Source organism: Saccopteryx leptura, chromosome 3 (assembly GCF_036850995.1).
Source record: "Saccopteryx leptura isolate mSacLep1 chromosome 3, mSacLep1_pri_phased_curated, whole genome shotgun sequence".
Lineage (NCBI taxonomy): Eukaryota > Metazoa > Chordata > Mammalia > Chiroptera > Emballonuridae > Saccopteryx > Saccopteryx leptura.
In genome coordinates, this window is record NC_089505.1 from 181,086,258 (window position 1) to 181,107,148 (window position 20,891).

The window sequence follows — 20,891 nt, forward strand, 5'->3', positions numbered from 1 at the left end:
AAGCATTTTACCTAATGAAACAAAAATAAAATGGGGTAAAAAGAGCAGTTTTACTGCTTCGGTAAAAAGAAGTCTTTTTCCAAATTTGAAAATGCCCAACTTTTAATCTTTCTTGACTCACTGGGTCCATACCTAATAATTTTAGTTAAAAAAAAATGATAAGAGACCTTTGTACATAATGGGGATGTTGGTTTATGTTTGAAATTAGGGATGTTGTTTATTTTATTAATTATAAAAGCTGGTGGGAAATCATGCTTCTAGCTACTAACCTAACACAGTAACTGATACTATTCTGTTCATTCCCTTGTGTCCTTTGTCCTGTGTATATATATATTTTTTACCTACTATATGTATAATGTATTCTTTTTAAACTCAAGACTGTAACATGTGTCTTTCTCTGTTTCCACATAGTGTTAGCTGTAATTTTTTTGCCTGCTTAATCATACATTTTTTGTAAATACTACAAGTTACATAGTCATCCTTCTACTGTTTCTATGTAAGCTGCTGTTCATCTGTCACGGAGTAACACTGTGGCACTGAACATCTTCAGGCATGCAGCTATTCCTGTACTGTGTATTAGTTCGTTTGGTTAGATTCCCAGGTGGGAATTTCTGGGCCAAAGGGTACTATTTTAATTCATAAAATGTTTCTGGTGATCTAAACAGAGGCTTGAGGATAAAATGGGAAAAAGGCATATTTGCAACACACACTAAAGAACACACAATGTAACATGCAGATAATGCATTATAGAATTATATGCTTGAAACCCATATCCTTTTATTAACCAGTGTCACCTCAATTAATTTAATAAATGTTTTTTAAAAAGCATAACAAAAAACCTGATGGAAAAACAGGGGCTTTGTTGCCCCAGGCAGAGGCAGTGGCCTGACAGGTGTTGCCGCCCCGTTTCCCACCCCTCCCGACAGTGCCTGGCAGAGGGGCAGAGCAGAGCCACAGAGCTGGCCAGAACCTTCTCTCCAGACTCATCAGAGGCAGCGAGTGCCGGGCCACCCACAGACACTAGTTACCAAGACGACCTCCCATTTCTCCTCTTTTCCAGGTTAACGGTTCTAAATCTGTGCTGGATGGTTGGATAGAATTAGTTCAAAACAGGGAGAAAAAAGGAAAATGGCTTTAAAAGACAATTTAACTGTAAACCCAAGAAACCAGAAACAAGCACAATGCAGAGAACCTTCTGGTCTGTTCCCTTTTCTGTGTGACATCATGGCTTGATCTTTTCTCTGAAGTGAATTTATTTCCATTTTCCTTTAATAAGACAGAACCATCAGTATGTTCCATCCCGTTTAGTTACATACAGCCTGTGGAGTGTCAAATGTCCCTGCCACACAAGTGCCCTGGGGCCTCAATGGGACACGCACGGAGGCATGATAGGATGATGATTATGGTCAGGGAGAAACCAGAAGCAAGGGGTTTCAAACGCCCATGCCCGATCTCCGCCAAGACCTAGTTGTTACCAGACTTGTCATGTGGGGATTCTCAGGACCTGGGACTTGTTGCTCCTGACTTCTCACAGCAAGTTCAGAAGCCTGCACCACACTCTTCCCCGTGGCTCTACGCAGACTTGCAAGCCAGCCTCATGAGCCTGAGTGCTGGACCCTGAGGTGGGGCGCTGTCAGTCACTGGGAACGAGGTTGTGAGATCAAAAGGCAGGATGGGGCTGCTTCCCAAAGGCATCTTCTTCAGTTTGCAGCTATGACTAGTACCAGCCTTAGCTGCAGCTTTGCATTAATGAGACATAATGGCACAATCCCCCATTTAATGAATTGTGGCAAGAGTGACTTGTGGCTCACAGACAGAATATGCAAAAACAGACTGATTCACTTTTCTATTATGCTTCCTCTCGAGCCCATAGGTAGTGTAACAGGCTTGTTCCCAAGGTTTCTCTCTTCCCAGCTCTGAGGTTAATTAACAAAATGCTCATGGCCAGGCTGAGGTGTGTGTGTTTGTATTGCAGGGGGTTCCATCTGGTCCTGAGCATCCACACACCCAGGCTGCTGCTGAGGGGACCATGGAGGGCATGGAGTGTTGCTCCGGGACCCTCAGGGCAGAGACACCCCACGCAGCTGCCTTTGGGCTTACTGGGCTAGACAACCCTGAGGCTCTTGCCTTTTTGAGGTTTATTCTCCTCTCTGAGAAGCATGCCTGTGTTTGCAGGATGGTAGAAAGGGCAAGGGTATTATTTTTTTAAATCTGTGTGATCTTTTCTTTCTTTATATTTTCTTCCAGGTGCTCTCATTTCTCTTTCCCCAAGTATTTAGAGTTTCCTACAAAATAAAAAAGCCAGAGTGTTACTTATTCTAGTGTCGACCCTACCACATGCTTCCCTTATACACTTTCCAGATCACCCGCACGTGTCATGCTTGAAAGTAGGAACGCTGTGAAGACAGGGTACATGGGGAACTCAAATGTTAGTATGGAGAAAAGGTCAATGTAGAATCACAGCTAAGGTTCAATGTTAATTTTCTAGAAATTCATATTAGTCGATGGAAAGCACAAAAGAACAGAAGGAAGGTTTTGATGAGGACGTTAAACCAGGTGTTTCAGGAGGTTCTCTTTTTGCTTGTAGAATAGGGTGAGCAGTGAGTGAGAGCAGCCACCCCAGCTCCTGCGTGTCACTTAATGACACAGTGGGTCTCAACTGAGCCAGGAAGGCCATCTCAGTGGGGGCTTTATCTCTAAGGCTTCTAGCTCACATCATGAAGTAGCTAAATGGCTTGCATTTTTCTGCTCTGTGATAAACACACAGAAGAGCCACTCTACCTAAATGTTCGTTTTTTAAGTGCAGCCATTGCAAAATTAACTTTGCTGTGGGGTTGCTTTTTGCTAAATCCTATTAGGATCCTTATATGAGTAACACTGCAAAGTGGGGGAGAAGATGGATGAGTGACTTTGAAGAGGTGAAAGGCCACTTTTTCCCTGTGGATGGCACAGGGCAGGGGGCAAGGGCACAAAGAACAAGGCTCAATTCTATTTACAGGACAGGAGCCCCTGTCACTTTGCAGCTTTTTGGCACAGTCGGGAAAGTACACTTTCTCCTGATGGAAAACAAACGCTAGTTGGCCAGATGCATGGAGCAGTTTTTTTGTTTGTTTGTTTTGTTTTTTGTATTTTTTTTTTGTATTTTTCCGAAGCTGGAAACGGGGAGGCAGTCAGACAGACTCCCGCATGCGCCCGACCGGGATCCACCCGGCATGCCCACCAGGGGGCGATGCTCTGCCCATCTGGGGCGTTGCTCTGTTGTGACCAGAGCCATTCTAGCACCTGAGGCAGAGGCCATAGAGCCATCCTCAGTGCCTGGGCCATCTTTGCTCCAGTGGAGTCTCGGCTGTGGGAGGGGAAGAGAGACAGAGAGGAAGGAGTGGGGGAGGGGTGGAGAAGCAGATGGGCGCTTCTCCTGTGTGCCCTGGCCAGGAATCAAACCCAAGACTCCTGCACGCCAGGCCGACACTCTACCACTGAGCCAACCGGCCAGGGCCACGGAGCAGTTTTTGAAGTGGAAATAGTCATCATGCCAGGATTGTCCTTCATGGGCCACCACACTGGAGCCTTTACCAGACTCTTGGTGCATGTCATGCAGTGCTTGGCAAATGTGACCTTATGGCAAGTCCCGCAATAGCAGCCCTTCCCTGTAGGCAAGAAGTTTCCAGTCCTGATGCCTTGCTTGCAGAGGTGCAGCAGTCTGTGCCAGGTGGTCCCCTTGTACTCCATGCTCTGATCTCTGGACACAGTCAGCTTTAAGCAACCCTTGCACTTGTGAGAGTCCTTCCATGTGCTGCACTTGTTGCACAGGATGTTATTGTCCTTGCCCATCAAGGTCTTCTTGGCCAAGGGGTGCAGGCGCTTGGCAGAGTGGAAGCAGGTGCCGTGCCAGTGGCAGTTTCTTTAGTGCACTTCCTTGAAGTCTTCACCACAGGCTTGAGGCGTTCTGCACAGGTCTTGGCACAGAACTTGTCAAAGCACTTCAGGCAGCAGTGCGCCATCCTTCTCCCTGGATTTCTTTCTTGTCAGGGGGTCCCTGCAGTAGCGTCGGTCACACTTCTCAGCCATGGTGCCCACCTTATACCTGGAGGGACTTCCCACTGAATGTGTGGACAATGGGATGTATTGGGCAAGGGAAGACATCATTGTCAGCAGCCTGCCACGTGCTGCCTGGGGTGCTGGCAGCGCAGCTATTCCCAGGCCCTGCACCACACGGAGCGAGGCGCAGTGGCGGCAGTGGCAGCTCAAATTAATTTTTAATTAGTTATAAAATGAAAAGCATAAAAAAGAACCAATAAGAGGAACTACTATCTGGGTTAACTTTTGATTTATGAAGAAGACTGAGTAAAAATTTTGGTGGAAAGGGAAATGTCATTTTAGGATGTTTGGGGATAAGCATATATGCATACACCCTAGGCTTTGGGGGGAAAGCTTTAAAAAAGAGAAAGAACATAAAAATCACATTGATGAAGAGAATCACATTCAAATTCAAGTCCAAGAGCAGTAAAAATGAACCAGCGTGCCCACATACAGTCCCTCCCAACGCCACTGAAGTGGAGGGTCTGTCATCTGAAGTCCTGATCGACCCTGGGGGCTCTGAGCTGAGCTTGACTTTGATAAAGCCTTTTCCAGAAGGTGGGGGCAGGAGTGTCATCAGAAGAAGAATAAGAGGGGTGGTACTTGTAGGGTGAGAGCAAAGAAAGACAAACCCTGAACCCCAAGGAAGCTGACACATGGGAGAAGCTGGGGCTCATACACCCCTCAGAGCAGACAAGCACAGGGAAGCCCCAGCACTTGCTCATGGAGGCCAAGGGGTCCTGTGTTTCCCATGGGCCCTGGGGAGCAACTCCAGCATGACAAGGAGCAGAGACCCCAGGAGGATAACTGAGTCGGGGGCACAGACCCCAGACTGCTGTCATCTCAATCACTGGGGGCCAGGAGGTGGCTAGGGAGTTGGTGGCTAGTATAAATGTCATTGTATTTCTAAAAAAGAGGAGAAAAGATTTCAGAAACAGGGCTTCAATCCTCTGCAGAACCCTTCCTTCCTCCCTCTTTTCCTTTTCTTCTTCTTTTTTTGAAAAAATAGACTTCAATTTCTTACAGCAGTTTTAGATTCACAGCAGAATTGAGAAGAAAGTACAGATGTATCCCATATACCTCTTTCCTCACAGCTTCCCCCACCATCAACATCTCCCCCCCAGAGTGGGACATTTGTTGCAAGTGATGAACCCACATTGGCATCATTTTCACCCACAATTCATAGTTTACACTAAGGTTCACTCTTGGTCTTGTACATTCTGTGGGTTTGGACACATGTATAACACAGGACAGGCTCAGTACCCCCCAGATTCTCTGTGCTCTGCCTAATCATCCCTTCCTCTTCTTGAACTCCTGGCAAACGCTGATATTTTTATTCGTCATAGTTTTGCCTTCTCTGTAATGTGATATGTTGGAGTTATGCAGTCTGCATTCTTTTTCAGATTGGCTTTTTTACTTGGTAATGTTCATCTAAGGCTCCCTCCATGTCTTTTTTTTTGGTTTGATAGCTCGTTTGTTTTCAGTGCTGAATTAATATTCCATGTCTGAATGTACCAACAGGATACAGCAGGATAAAGTATATTTATCCATTCACTTACTAAAGGACATCTTGGTTGCTTCCAGGTATTGGCAATTGTGAATAAAACTGTTATAAACATCCATGTGCATCTATGTGTTCTTGTGTGGATATAAGTTTTCGACTCCTTTGAATAAATTCAAAAATTCCCTTTTCTCCCCCACCCCTTCCTCTGCCTTCTTTCCCTTCTTCCTTCCTCCCCCTACTCCTCCCTTTTTCAGGACTTCTTGTTTCTAGAAAGTGACAGATATATCATGCCCATCTACATTAGATTTCCACACAGCATGTGGCTACTGGCTTTACATTGGCCTAGAGGGATTGTCCCTGCCAGGGTTAGCCAATTTCTAGAGACAGCAAACTCCTCTTTGAAATGACCTTTCATACATAAGCCAACAGATCCAGAGCCCACCCCCCACACCTCCTCTGTGGTGCTCTCACACTTCAGGCCAATCCCCCCAGGGCCAAGTGTCAGATAACTGGGCCAGCACCCATGCCTCACCCACTGAAAGTATTCAGCCTGGCCAATCCTAAGCCTGCTCACCTGCTTCACCTATTTCTTCCTACAAAACCACAATAAAGGCTCTTGCCTGCATTTCCCTCACTCCTGCTTTCTGACCAACCCTGGTGCTTCCCAGTATGGCCCAGCATGTGCTCCATGCCTCCTGTTTGTGTCTCATGATGATCATTTTTGTGGCTGCATGTCTTATTTTACCTGATTACAACACATCCTGGTACCCATCAAATGCAGACAAACACCGGTTGCTTATCCATTCACAAGGAACCTCAGTCCACTCTTCCCATCTCCTTTCAAACCCTCTCAGAGCTTCACAGGGCTGCACGCACAGTAAAAGTTCAGTAGATGTGGCTGAGTGAGTTCTCCTGCACTGTTTCTCGGGAGCTCTTGGGTCCGTGTCTTGAGGCAGCCTCTGTGTCCATCTGTGTGGGATGCCAGCAGCAGAGAGAATGACAAACACACCAACTTGCTGTCTATAAAGCCAGTATCCACGGCCACCATCACAGCAGCCTGGCCCATGCAGGTTCACATTGGATTCAGACAGATGGTAATGAAACAACAGAACCAAGAACTGGTGGGCCATTAGCTTTAATCCTAGCTTGTACCCAGAGGGCAAGTAAAACACACACCGAGCTCCAAAACCACTGACTTATCTGAGTTTCCTAGAATCAAAGGTTTCTAACCTCACCAGTCTCATCCACCTCTGTTCCTCATCTCCTTTTTGCATAAACTCTGTACAAACTGACTTCTCCTTCAACACTCTGCCATCTTGGCTGCTTCTCCTCTCTTCCACATGGCCTTTCTCTTTTCTCTCCTCTAATACTAATCTCAGGAACCGAGAAAGAGCAAGCTCCCGGTCTGCCCCACTTTATAGTGTAGATCAGGGGTCGGGAAACTTTTTGGCTGAGAGAGCCATGAATGCCACATATTTTAAAATGTAATTCCGTGAGAGCCATACAACGACCCGTGGACATTATGCATTATCCAATTAAAATTTGGTGTTGTCCTGGAGGACAGCTGTGATTGGCTCCAGCTACCCGCAACCATGAACATGAGCTGGTAGGAAATGAATGGATTGTAATACATGAGAATGTTTTATATTTTTAACGTTATTATTATTATTTTTAAATCCCTTTTTTTAAAATTTTTTATTTATTTATTTATCACAGAGACAGAGAGTGAGTCAGAGAGAGGGATAGACAGGGACAGACAGACAGGAACTGAGAGAGATGAGAAGCATCAATCATTTGTTTTTCATTGCGCGTTGCAACACCTTAGTTGTTCATTAATTGCTTTCTCACATGTGCCTTGACCGCGGGCCTTCAGCGGACCGAGCAACCCCTTGCTGGAGCCAGTGACCTTGGGTCCAAGCTGGTGAGCCTTGCTCAAACCAGATGAGCCCGCACTCAAGCTGGCGGCCTCGGGGTCTCGAACCTGGGTCCTTCTGCATCCCAGTCCAATGCTCTATCCACTGCGCCACCGCCTGGTCAGGCACGTTATTTTTTTTATTAAAGATTTGTCTGTAAGCCAGATGCAGCCATCAAAAGAGCCACATCTGGCTCACGAGCCATAGGTTCCTGACCCCTGGTGTAGATTCAAAACCTTTAATCCAATATACGAACAAGGAAGTCTCTGATAAAAATTCACTTATCTGAGGCATAATGAGATTTCTCATAAGAGTGCACCACCCACATCAAAAAGGGTGGGAAAGGCTTAATCTTAAAACTAAGCCTTAGGCCAGGGGTCCCCAAACTATGGCCCGCGGGCCACATGCGGCCCCCTGAGGCCATTTATCCGGCCCCGCTGCACTTCCTGAAGGGGCACCTCTTTCCTTGGTGGTCAGTGAAAAGAGCATAGTTCCCATTGAAATACTGGTCAGTTTGATGATTTAAATTTACTTGTTCTTTATTTTAAATATTGTATTTGTTCCCATTTTGTTTTTTTTTTACTTTAAAATAACATATGTGCAGTGTGCATAGGGATTTGTTCATAGTTTTTTTTATAGTCCGGCCCTTCAATGGTCTGAGGGACAGTGAACTGGCCCCCTGCATAAAAAGTTTGGGGACCCCTGTCTTAGGCTATAACATCCCTACCTGCTTACAGCCTGTCCCTCAAATCCAATGCAAACTATAAGTGAGCAAACATATATATCATATTTACAAACTTATTTGACCAATACTGAGTGATGGGCTTCTATGTGGGCAGCACCATCTTTAACAAAGTGAGCATAATATATTTTATCTGCCCAACACCGTCTCTCTCAGAGGCAGCCTCAGGGCTGTGCTTGCTAAGGGTGAGGACAAGGAGAGGGCTGGGACCCAGGAAGAGGAGGACGTGTTGTTGGAGGATGTTGGAGGAGCAAGCAGGGGCAGTGCATCTAGGTTCCATCCTTCCAACTGCTCCTGACACGATGCCTTCCACCTGGTAAGGGGGAGAGGGTTCAGGACCAAGTGCTCTCACTGGAAAGGCTGGGTGGGCAGACATACCGGCCTCCGCTCGTCTGCTCTCCCTGTGCATCAGTTGATGTAGATTCTATCACATCCAGGCAGCTGTGAAAGTTTACCTTATTGAGGCAAAGATGCTACAAGAAGGCAAAACATCTCTGCTCTGGCTATGCACCCTCATAGTGCTGGGATCCAGGCATGAAGGCTGCAGGAGAGGAAGGAGGTGCTCCTGACTTTACTGCCCATGAGTCTGAGCCCACCCCTCCCTTACCTGAAGACCCTGGCCCTCATTTGGGCGCCTACCTTTGTCACACACTCTGCACAAATGAGGAACCTCAGTCCACTCTTCCCATCTTCTTTCAAACCCTCTCAGAGCTTCACAGGGCTGCACGCACAATAAAAGTTCAGTAGATGTGGCTGAGTGAGTTCTCCTGCACTGTTTCCCAGGAGCTCTTGGGTCCATGCCTTGAGGCAGCCTCTGTGTCCATCTGTGTGGGATGCCAGCAGCAGAGAGAGTGACAAACACACCAACTTGCTGTCTATAAAGCCAGTATCCACGGCCACCATCACAGCAGCCTGGCCCATGCAGGTTCACATTGGATTCAGACAGATGGTAATGAAACAACATTCATTACCAAGAACTGGTGGGCCATCATCTTTAATCCTAGCTTGCACCCAGCAGGCAAATAAAAACACACACCGGACTCATTTTAGTCATAGTCTCTGCCTGTCTTCAGACAGAAAGACACACAGACTGATTAATAGATGGGGAAAAAGAGAGTCAGTCACTCAGTCACACATTCATTTCCTTATTCATTAATCCATTCAATGCATTTATTCAGCAAACATTATAATTAAATTAAAGTCAAGGAGAAAATGTTCAGGGGCTTCACTGCTTTGGCTACCTCAAGAAGTTTTCTTCGGGCCTGACGATGTGGTGGATAAAGCATCAACCTGGAAATGCTGAGGTCGCCAGTTTGAAACCCTGGGCTTGCCTGGTCAAGGCACATATGGGAGTTGATGCTTCCTGCTCCTCCCCCCTTCTCTCTCTGTCTCTCCTTTCTAAAATGAATAAAAAATAAAAAACAAACAAACAAACAAAAAAAACAAAAAAAGAAGTTTTCTTCACTTCTGAGCATTTTCCATTCAACTATTTAAAATTATATTAGTACCCTGTAAAGCCAGAAGACATGGCCAGGGCCACCATCACAGCAGCCTGACCCATGCAGGTTCGCATTGGATTCAGACAGTCGGTAAAGAAACAACGGAGCCAAGAACTGGTGGGCCATTAGCTTTAATTCTAGCTTGTACCCGGCGGGCAAGTAAAAACACCACTGGGCTCCAAAACCCACTCACATTCAGTGCTCATAAAGCTACTGACTTATCCGAGTTTTCTAGAATCAAAGGTTTCTAGCTCACCAGACTTATTCACCTCTGTTCCCCATCTCCTTCCTTCTCTCTGCACAAACTCTGCACTAACTGGCTTCTCACTCAACACTCCGCCATCTTGGCTGCTTCTCCTGGCCTCTTCCATGGGCATTTCTCTGCTCTCTGCTCTCTCTAATACTAATCTCAGGAACCAAGAGCAAGCTCCCGCTCTGCCCCTATTTTATAGTGTAGAAATCCAAACCTTTAATCCAATATACAAAATAGGAAAGTCTCTAATACAAAGTCACTTCTCTGAGGCATGATTGGATTGTACCACCCCACATTAAAGAGGGTGGGAAAGGCTTAGTCCTAAAACCAAGCCCCAGGCTACAATGGTCCTGCCTGCCCACAGCCCACAGAGGCACACATTAATATCACCTGGGCAACGGCCTCCACATGGGCAGCGCCATCTTTAACAAAGTGAGCATAATACATTTTATCTGCCCAACGTACCCACAAGATGATATATATATAAAATGCTTGGCATATGGTAGATGCCCCATGAGTGGTCCTTATTATTACTGGTGCTTATAGACCAGACCTGGGGATACATGGATGGATTCATTCCAAATCAGTGCACAGGAAACTTACATTCTGTTAAGTCCTACATATCTTTCCAGAAGATACAGTGGGAACACATGTATGTGGATGAGAGGCATGTGTAGCCCAGCAGTCCCATAATGGGTCCAGCCAGAGGTGCTGCCCAAGCACCTGTTGTCCAAAGTGCCTGGACTGTGAAAGCTCTTAGCCCAGGGTAGGATGGGTGAACCCTGCTGTAAAGCCAGTAGCCGTGGCCACCATCACAGCCACCTGGCCCATGCAGGATCGCATTAGATTCAGACAGACGGTAATGAAACAATGGAACCAAGAACTGGCGGGCCATTAGCTTTAATCATAGCTTGCACCTGGCAGGCAAGTAAAAACACACACTGGGCTCCAAAATCCACTCATTCAGTGCTCACAAAGCTACTGACTTATCCAAGTTTCCTAGAATCAAAGGTTTCTAGCTCACCAGCCTTATTCACCTCTGTTCCCCATCTCCCTCTCTCTGCACAAACTGCACGAACTGGTTTCTCACTCTGCACTCCACCATCTTGGCTGCCTCTCCTCTCCTCCATGTGGCCTTTATCTGCTCTCCTCTCTGCTCTCTCTTCTAATGCTAATCTCAGGAACCAAGAGAGAGCAAGCTCCCGGTCTGCCCCACTTTATAGTATAGAAATCAAAACCTTTAATCCAATATACAAACAAGGAAGTCTCTGATACAAAGTCACTTATCTGAGGCACGATGGGATTTCTCATAAGAGTGCACCACCCACATCATGCAACAGTTAAGGGTGTGGGGAAAAGCTTAGTCTTAAAACTAAGTCTTAGGCTATAACCACCCAGCTTGCTTACATCCAATGCAAACTATAAGCAAGCAAACATATATATATCAATTTACAAACTTATTTGACCAACACCTGCCCCAGAGATGGTTGCTTCCTCCCTCGCCCTGGGTTAGTCCACCCACTTAGGCACCCCAGCTTCTCCCATCCTCAGGAGACCTAGACTTTCACAAACATTGGAGAGGAGCAATGAGTTTGGTCACTAATCCCAGAGTCACAGACTGGTGCCTGCAGAAGGATACTGAGACACGTCAGGGAAATGCCTGGACCGTGTCTGGAAGTCCATGGAACTGAGAGGGAAGGAAATGGAAGCACGGATGATTCCTGTGCTCTAAATGAGCAAATGTTTGGGAACAGGGTGCCAGGACAAAGCTGCCTATGCTGCTGTCTCAATCCCTTTTCAGCTCAAGTCACATGTGCGCTGTAGCATGCACCGGGTGTGAGAACAGACGTCGGAGACTTTCAGGAGTATAGATGTTTCTTTATTGGCCAGTTTAACCTGCGCAGGAGTGAATTCCCTGATGTCCAGAGACACCGTACCCACAAGGAGCTACAAACGGGAATCGCGCCTGGTGCTTACAACTAAGTCCTTATATAAGCTGAGCAAGCAAGCAGTTCATAGAAGCAAATGTGGCGGTTAGCTATTGGCTAATTCATACTTATGTGGCATAACAACCCAAATATGGAATGGAATTTTTCAAAATTCTGCAAGTCTAAACACATATACTGTTATTTTGTGGTCAGTGAGTCAGCATCTTGAACAACCTTGGGCATGGCATTCCTAATGGTCAGGGGCAGGACCTGCCTGTAACACTTAAGTTCCCTGTTCTGTTAGTGTCTAGCCTGCATCCTATTATTTTAAACATTCTGATCTTTTCTTGGTCCTTACATGCGCTAAGAGGCTTTTGGCTCCAGGTGGTGGGGAGACATTGGCTAACGGATTTGGGATCTGATAAGACTATTGATTTCATTCATGTGTGCAGTGTTGGAGATGAATTTAACAGTTAAAATGGGGAAAGAAAAAAAAATCCCTAGAATGTTGCCAGAATTGCAATGCTGGCTGTTTCTTCCAGTGAGTTTCTTTAAACTGTTAAGTCTGTGAGTTGCAGGAGATGTTCATAAAGACACATTGTTGTCCTGTGCCTTTTGTGTAGAGCAGCAGCAAAGGGAGCTAGCTGGTGGGGACAGCTGACCCTTGGAACTGTGAGGGACAAACCCCTTTGGGCTCCTCTTTTTTCTCAAGCAGGCACTGGTCTCTGGGGAGGCTAGGAGCTGTCAAATGAGGCAGGCTCCCTCCTGAGGGCACCAGCCTCAGGCAGCCCCTTAGACCCTGCAATGCCAAATCATTCTGGCACAATGGGTCTAACCACAGAACCATTTTTTTTTAACTTTAAACTATTTTATTATTATTATTATTATTATTATTATTATTATTATTATTATTATTATTTAGCAAGTGAGAGAGACAGAAAAATGGTGCAGAGAGAGGGACAGACAGGGTGTAAAGCCAATAGCCAGGGCCACCATCACAGCAGCCCAGCCCATGCAGGTTTGCATTGGATTCGGACAGTCAGTAAAAAAACAAGGGAGCCAAGAACTGGTGAGCCATTACCTTTAATCCTAGCTTGCACCTGGCAGGCAAGTAAAAACACACACTGGGCTCCAAAACCCACTCATTCAGTGTTCACAAAGCTACTAACTTATCCGAGTTTCCTAGAATCAAAGGTTTCTAGCTCACCAGACTTATTCACCTCTGTTCCCCATCTCCTTACTTCTCCCTGCACAAACTCTGCACAAACTGGCTTCTCCTTCAGCACTCTGCCATCTTGGCTGCCTCTCCTGGCCTTCTCCATGTGGACTTTCTCTGCTCTCCTCTCTAATGCTTATCTCAGGAACCGAGAGAGCAAGCTCCTGGTCTGCCCCACTTTATAGTACAGAAATCAAAACCTTTAATCCATATACAAAATAGGGAAGTCTCTAATACAAAGTCACTTATCTGAGGCATGATGGATTGTACCACCCCACATCAAAAAGGGTGGAAAAGGCTTAGTCCTAAAACCAAGCCCCAGGCTACAAGGATCCTGCTTGCCCACAGCCTGCCCCCAACACACATTAATATCACCTGGGCGATGGCTTCCATGTGGGCAGCGCCATCTTTAACAAAGTGAGCATAATATATTTTATCTGCCCAACACAGGGACAGACAGGAAGGGAGAGAGATGAGAAACATCAATTCTTTGTTGCAGCAACTTATTTGTTCATTGATTGCTTTCTCATATGTGCCTTGATGGAGGGCTCCAGCAGAGCCAGTGACCCCTTGCTCAAGCCAGCGACCTTGGGCTCAAGCCAGTAACCTTGGACTCAAACCAGTAACCTTTGGGATCAAGCCTATGACCATGAGGTCATGTCTATGATCCCATGCTCAAGCCAGGGATCCTGTGCTCAAGCTGGAGGCCTGAGGGTTTCCAACCTGGGTCCTCTGCATCCCAGGTTGATGCTCTATCCACTGTGCCACCATCTGGTCAGGCTCTGTTATTATTAATTGACTTCTGCAAAATGAAACACACACACATACATAAAACCTTTCTATTCCCAAGGAACTCTGATGAGAAATTAAAAATATAGGTATTTAAATTTAATATCAAAGGATTGGTTGTTTCGGGAGCCACTGAGACACATATTGTGCAACTCCAAAGACTCATTGCATCTGTGATGTGAGAGATGGGCACAGGTGGCCTTTATAACCAATGACCTGTGCTGTGTCTTGACTTCTCTGAAAGTTACATTGAATTGAACACTAACCACATTCCCTACACCCAGAGGGCCAGTGCAGATCAAGCAAACAATAACCTCCTTATATTCAGGAAGCACTATATGATTTTAAGGGGTTTCCACCCCACCTGATATTTACGGGTCGCCACGATGGTTGGCATGTCAGGCATTCTCACAAGCTTAGAGATAAAGACTCTGAGGTCTAAGGAAACAAAACCATAGAGGTGGAAAGGGAAGGTCTCTTGACTTCAAACATGAAGCTCTTTTCCTCACTACACTTCAAGATTCTCCCCGCAGTGGGGAGCAGCCCAGATTTCCTTCCCAGAGTGGCTATCACTTCTAGCACAAGCTGGCACCTGCATCCCAGCCCCCTGCTGACATCTCCAAGAATGTGGGACTGTGAGTCTCAAAGTATGTTCCCCTGTGCTGTGCACATGGAGGTCTGAAATTTACATGTGCCATGCATGGAATTAATAGTCAACAAGGGCTCTGGCCGGTTGGCTCAGTGGTAAAGTGTCGGACTGGCGTGTAAATGTCCTGGATTTGATTCCCAGTCAGGGCGCAAAGGAGAGGCGACCATCTGCTTCTCCACCCATCCCCTTCTCTCTTCTTTTCTCTCTCTCTCTCTTCCCCTCCTGCAGCCATGGCTAGATTGGTTTGAGCACTTCGGCTCCAGGTGCTGAGGATGGCTCCGTGAAGCCTCCACCTCAGGAGCTAAAAATAACTCGGTTGTGAGCATGGCCCCAGATAGAGGTTGCTGGGTAGATTCCAGTCGGAGTGCATGCAGGAGTCTGTCTCTCTATCTACCCTCTTCTTACTTGGAAAAGAAGAAAACAAACAAACAAGCAAACAAAAAATATCATACAGGACAATTCAGCCTTAGGCTGCGGGAGCACTGCTACCATTAGGTCACTGCCACCAAACAGACCAATAGGGGCTCTGTTAGAAATAGTTCATAAGGGACACATAAAAGGTCTGGGTGTAGGGCCCAAAGAGCATCGTTTCTCCAAGAACTAAGGCTCCCAAAGCAGAATGAAGAGTGAGGAATCGAGACTAAGGTCAGTGTGGATTTCCACAGGGATTCTATTCCTTACTCTTAACAAGTGTGAAGTCACTAGCAGTTGGTTGGTGATCTCAAGAACTTTGCTCACACACTCAGCTTCTCTCCCAGGAGATGGACACTGATGTGGGTTTGGCCAGAAAAGGCAGGGCCTGCCAAGCCTTCTGTATACTGGCTGGGAGCTGGGCTGGCGGGAGACCACTGGCTGTCCCTATAGCAAGCCCCCTGCAGAGCTGGCCCTGGGAATACTCATGCAGGGGCGGGTGAGCAGACACCTTTCTTCTTAGCCTTGTGCTCTTTAACCTTCCCTTGAGCTGCTCTCTCTTATCAAAACCTGCTCCCAGAAGAAGTTAGAATCTACTCACACTTTGTGCCTACCTGGGATGAGTTGAAGTTTTCCGGGAGAGGCATCTGGGGACCAGCCCGGGGCTCCCTGTGCTGCTCCTTACAGCTGCTCCTGCAATGATCACTATGGATGTGAAAGGGGAGGACTTGCCCATTTATAACAGCAGTAATGCTGAAGGGAAAGGCTATACAGTACACCTCCTCTCTCCTCACCCCTGAAGCTTCCCTGAAGTGCATGCGGTGCAGAACCTTTGAAGCAATAATTATGAGCTGTTTGGCTCTGAGCGTTCTGCTCTGACCAGGAAAAAGCAATAGAGGGACCCTGCGGACAGCTCCAGGAGTCACCAACAGAGAATGCTGCAGGGTCTGAGGCCAGCGAGGCCCTGGTGCCAACAGGAAGAAGAAAGTCACAGAAATAAATACAGAACCACTGTGAACCCAAACCTGAAAATGCAGCATGTGCTTCTCAGTCGTGCCAGCAAAGGAAGAGACTCAGAGGTGCTCCCATGAGGGCGGTTAAGATGATTCTTATTATACAAACAACTATCAAAAACCTCCCCAGAAACAAAAGTCCAGGACCAGATGGTTACAAAAGTGAATTCTACCAAACATTCAAAGAAGATTTGGTACATATCCTTCTCAAAGTCTTCCAAAAAATAGAAGAAGCAATAGTCCCCAATACACTTTATGAGGTCAACATAACCCTCGTGCCAAAACCTGGCATTGACAACACAAAAAAGAAAACTACAGACCAATATCTCTAATGAATACAGATGAAAAAATCCTAAACAAAATACCAAATTGAATACAACAATACATTAAAAAAATAATACATCACAATCAAGTGGAATTCATTCCAGGAGCTCAAGGAATTCAACATAAGGAAATTGATCAATGACAAAACAAAAAACAAAAATCATATGATTCTATCAATAGATGCAGAAAAGACATCTGATAAGATAAACATCATTTTATGTTTAAAACACTCAATAAAATTGGAATAGAAGGAAAATATCTCAATGTAATAAAGGCCATCTATGACAAACATCAGCTAATATCATACTAAATCGTGAAAAAATGAAGGCTTTTATTCTAAAATCAGGAACAAGACAAGGCTGCCAACTCTCTCCACTCTTATTCAACGTAGTTCTGGAAGTTTTAGCCAGAGCGATCAGGCAAGAGAATGAAATAAAAGGCATTTATATCGGGAAAGAAGAAGTAAAGGTATCACTTTTTGCAGATGAAATGATTTTGTATATAGAGAACCCCGAAGACTCCACCAAAAACTATTAGAAACAATAAACCAATACAGTAAAGTTGCAGGATACTAAATCAATATACAAAAGTCTACAGCTTTTCTACATGCCAACAATGAAGCTTCGGAAAATGAACTAAAAAAATAATTCCTTTTACAATTGCAACAACAACAAAAAAAATAAAGTACCTAGGAATAAACTTAACAAAAGATGTGAGGGACCTATATACTGAAAACTATAAAACATTATTGAAAAATTAAAAAAGACACAATGAAATGGAAAAATATTCCATGTTCAAGAATTGGAAGAATCAACATAGTTAAAATGGCCATTTTACCCAAAGCAATATACAAGTTTAATGCAATCTTCATCAAAATCTCAACGTCATTTTTTAAAGAAATAAAACAAAAAATTACCAGGTTTGTATGGAACCATAAAAAACCCTGAATAAACAAAGCAATCCTGAGAAAAAGAATAAAGCTGGAGGTATCACAGTATCTGACTTCAAATTATACTATAGAGCCACAATAATCAAAACAGCATGGTATTGGTAGAAAAACAGACATAGAAACCAATGAAACAGAATCGAGAGCCCAGAAATAAAACCACGTATATATGGGCATCTTCAACAAAGGAGCTAAAAACACACAATGGAGAAAAGAAATCCTCTTCAATAACTAGTACTGGGAAAATTGGAAAGCCACATGCAAAAGAATGAAACTTGACTAACGTTTGTCCCCCTGCACAAAAATTAATTCAAAATGGATCAAAGACCTAAATATAAGACCTGAAACTATAAATTACATAGAAAAAAACAGAAATATTAAGCTCATGGACCTTGGCTGTAGAGAACAATTTATAAATTTGACTCCAAAGGCAAGGGAAGTAAAGGCAAAAAATACGTGGGACTACATCAAACTAAAAAGCTTCTGCACAGCAAAAGAAACTGACAACAAAACAAATAGGCAGCCAACTAAATGGGAGATGATATTTGCAAACAACAGCTCTCATAAGAGGTTAATATCCAAAATATATAAAGAACTTACAAAGCTCAGCAACAAACTAACAATCAATCCAATTAAAAAACAGGGAGAGGACCTGAACAGACATTTTTCCCAAGAGGACATACAGATGGCCAACAGATACGTGAAAAGATGCTCATCTTCACTAGCTATTAGAGAAATGCAAATCAAAATTACACTGAGATACCACCTCACACAAATTAGATTAGCTATTATCAACAAGGTAGATAATAACAAGTGTTGGAGAGGCTGTGGAGAAAAAGGAACCATCATCCACTGTTGGTGAGAATGCAAATTAGTACAACCATTATGGAAGAAAGTATGGTGGTTCCTCAAAAAATTAAGAATAAAATTACCATGTGATCCAGCAATCCTTCTACTAGGTATCTACCCCCAAAACTCAAAAACATTGGTACGTAACGACACATGTACCTCCATGTTTAGCGCAGCATTATTCATAGTGGCCAAGACATGGAAACAATAAAAAAGCCCTTCAATAGATGACTGAATAAAGAAGCTGTGGTACATATATACAATGGAATACTACTCAGCCATAAGAAATGATGACATAGTGACATTTATGACAACATGAATGGACCTTGATAACATTATACTAAGTGAAACAAGTAAATCAGAAAGAGCTAAGAATGGTATGATTTCACATATAGGTGGAATATGAAACTGAGACTTAATTATGTACATAGATAAAAGTGATGTGGTTACTGGGGGGAAAAGAATGTGAGAGAGGGAGAAGGGGACATGGGGGAATGGGGAGGGGGGAGAGAGTGGGGAGAAGGCTGTAATGAGGGACAAATATAAGGTGATGGGTTTGATGTGGGGTGATGGGTATACAACATAATCAACTGTTCAAATGCTATAAAAATGTTCACCTGAAACTAATGCACTCTTATTGATAAATGTCACTTTGTTAAAGTTAATTTTCTAAATAAAACTAAAAAAAAAAAAAAGAAAGAAAAAGGATCATCTTGATTAAGGAGACATCATTGTGGAGACTAGGCTCAAAAAGGGCTCTGAAAAGTGTGTGGCTCATTTAGTGGAAAAGTGCCTGTCACAAAGAACCCCAGAGTAGGCTGAGCTTCAACAACTGAGCAATAAAAATAAAACCATGCTGACTTAAAAAATGGGCAAAGAGCTTAGACATTTCTCCAAAGAAGATACACAAATAGCCATCAAGCACACAATAAAAGGCTCAGCATTCCTAATCACTAGCATAATGTGAATTAAACCACAACCAAATACCATTTCACATGTATTGAAATGGTTTTTATTTTTAAAAAATAACAGAAAATAAGTGTCGGCGAGGATGTGGAAGAATTGGAACCTTTGTACAGTATTGATGAGAATGTAAAACGGTTCAGCCACTGTGGAAAACATTGTGGTGGTTCCTCAAAAAGTTAAATACAGAATTACCTATGACTTGGCAATTTTAGTTCTTGGCAATTTTAGCCAAAAGAAGTAAAAGCAGGGACTTGAATAGATATTTGTACCCCCATGTTCATAACAACACTATTCCCAGTAGCCAAAAGGTAGAAGCAACCCAAATGTTCAATGGTGGATGAATGAATAAACAAAACATGCTGTGCCCATACAATATAATATTATTCAGTCTTAACAAGGATGGAGATTCTGACATATGGCACAATGGAGGAATCTTGAAGACATTATGCAAATGACATAAGCCAGTCACCAAAGGATACATATGTATGATTCCACTTACATGAGGTAGCTAGAGTAGTCAAATTCATAGAGACAGAGGGTAGAATGTGATTGCCAGGGACTGGGATGGGGTGAGGTGGGGAGTTAGTGTTTAATGGGCACAGAGTTTCAGTTTGGGAAAACAAAAAAAGCTCTGGAGATGGATGAAGGTGACAGTTCCATGACAACATGAATGTTCTTAATGCCACTGAACTGCTAAGAGTAGGGGTCAAGAGTAGGAGAACCTACAGAGGAAAGCTGCCAGAGAGGCCCTGCAGAGCCCCCTGCCCCCTTCCCCCAGACCTGGCCTGGGTGCGGAGGGTCTGGGTTCCTCCAGGCTGGGGTGAGCTCACATGGACAATGGGGCCAGGCAAGACCACAACAGGCCAGGTTCCAGCAAACATCCCTGTCCTTGTCACTTATGGGATCGCAGGAGGAATATCAGAGGATACCAGCACATTGGGGCTTTCAGAGTGAGCACAGCAGCTTGGACCAGCTTCTCACTCCAAGGGAGAAGAAAGCTGGAAGTTCCATCAGAGAGGGTCCCGAACTCAAGGAGGAAGCTTGGGGGGTTTGTGGGGAGTGAAGAGCGTCTCCATGGGTAGCCACTAGGCCCATGTCTACTCTGGCTTGACGGCAGGTCCTGGGTGAGGGGCTTCTGGGTCTCAGCAGCACCAACCCAGCCAGCAGCTATGACCAGAGCAGGGTTTGAAAAAAGGGTTCAAAGCAGTCAGAGAAATGCAATCGCAGTGGCTGAGATGATCCCACATTCACACCTTTACCCAGACTGAGCTTGCTTGGGCCCCCCAAGTCTCCTCCCCCCACAGTGGAGATCGCCTCAGTAAAGCATCTCAAAGGGTTCCTGCCTCTTGTTGGCCAGACCCTTCTGTGCTCTGCCCCACCTGGCTCTGTGCTTCCCATTCACCGTCTCGTGCAGCAGTCCCACCAGTTCTAACTCACTCGGCCTCATCTTTTGTCTTTTCCCTGAGCTCTTTCCTGGGACTTCATGTCAGGATTTGATCTCCCCAGTTTTGACCCTCTGGGTCTTCCTGTCCTAGGCCCCACCTCCCGGGCTGTGGCTCCATGTGCACCTGCCTAGGTCCTGTGCCCTGTGAAGGCAGCAGAGAGAAAAGCAGCCCGTGGGAGCATGGGTGCTCAGGACTGCCTGCAACAAGCAACTTGCAGGCATGTGTCCCCGCCTCTCCTGTAGTCTGTGGAAGGCTTGCAAAGGAGGTGCTACTGACTCAGAGCAGGCTGGGTGAGAGGCATAATATGGAGTGGGGGGATACACACTGTCTTATCAAAGTCCCAGCGGCTGTACAAGGTGAGGCCGGA

The 20,891-nt window shown here is 45.0% G+C and overlaps 1 pseudogene; it reads right to left on the bottom strand.

The window, feature by feature from the left end:
* Window positions 1-1,572: 1,572 nt before the first annotated feature.
* LOC136398378 (four and a half LIM domains protein 1 pseudogene) lies at window positions 1,573-4,120 on the bottom strand (annotated as a pseudogene).
* Window positions 4,121-20,891: the final 16,771 nt, after the last annotated feature.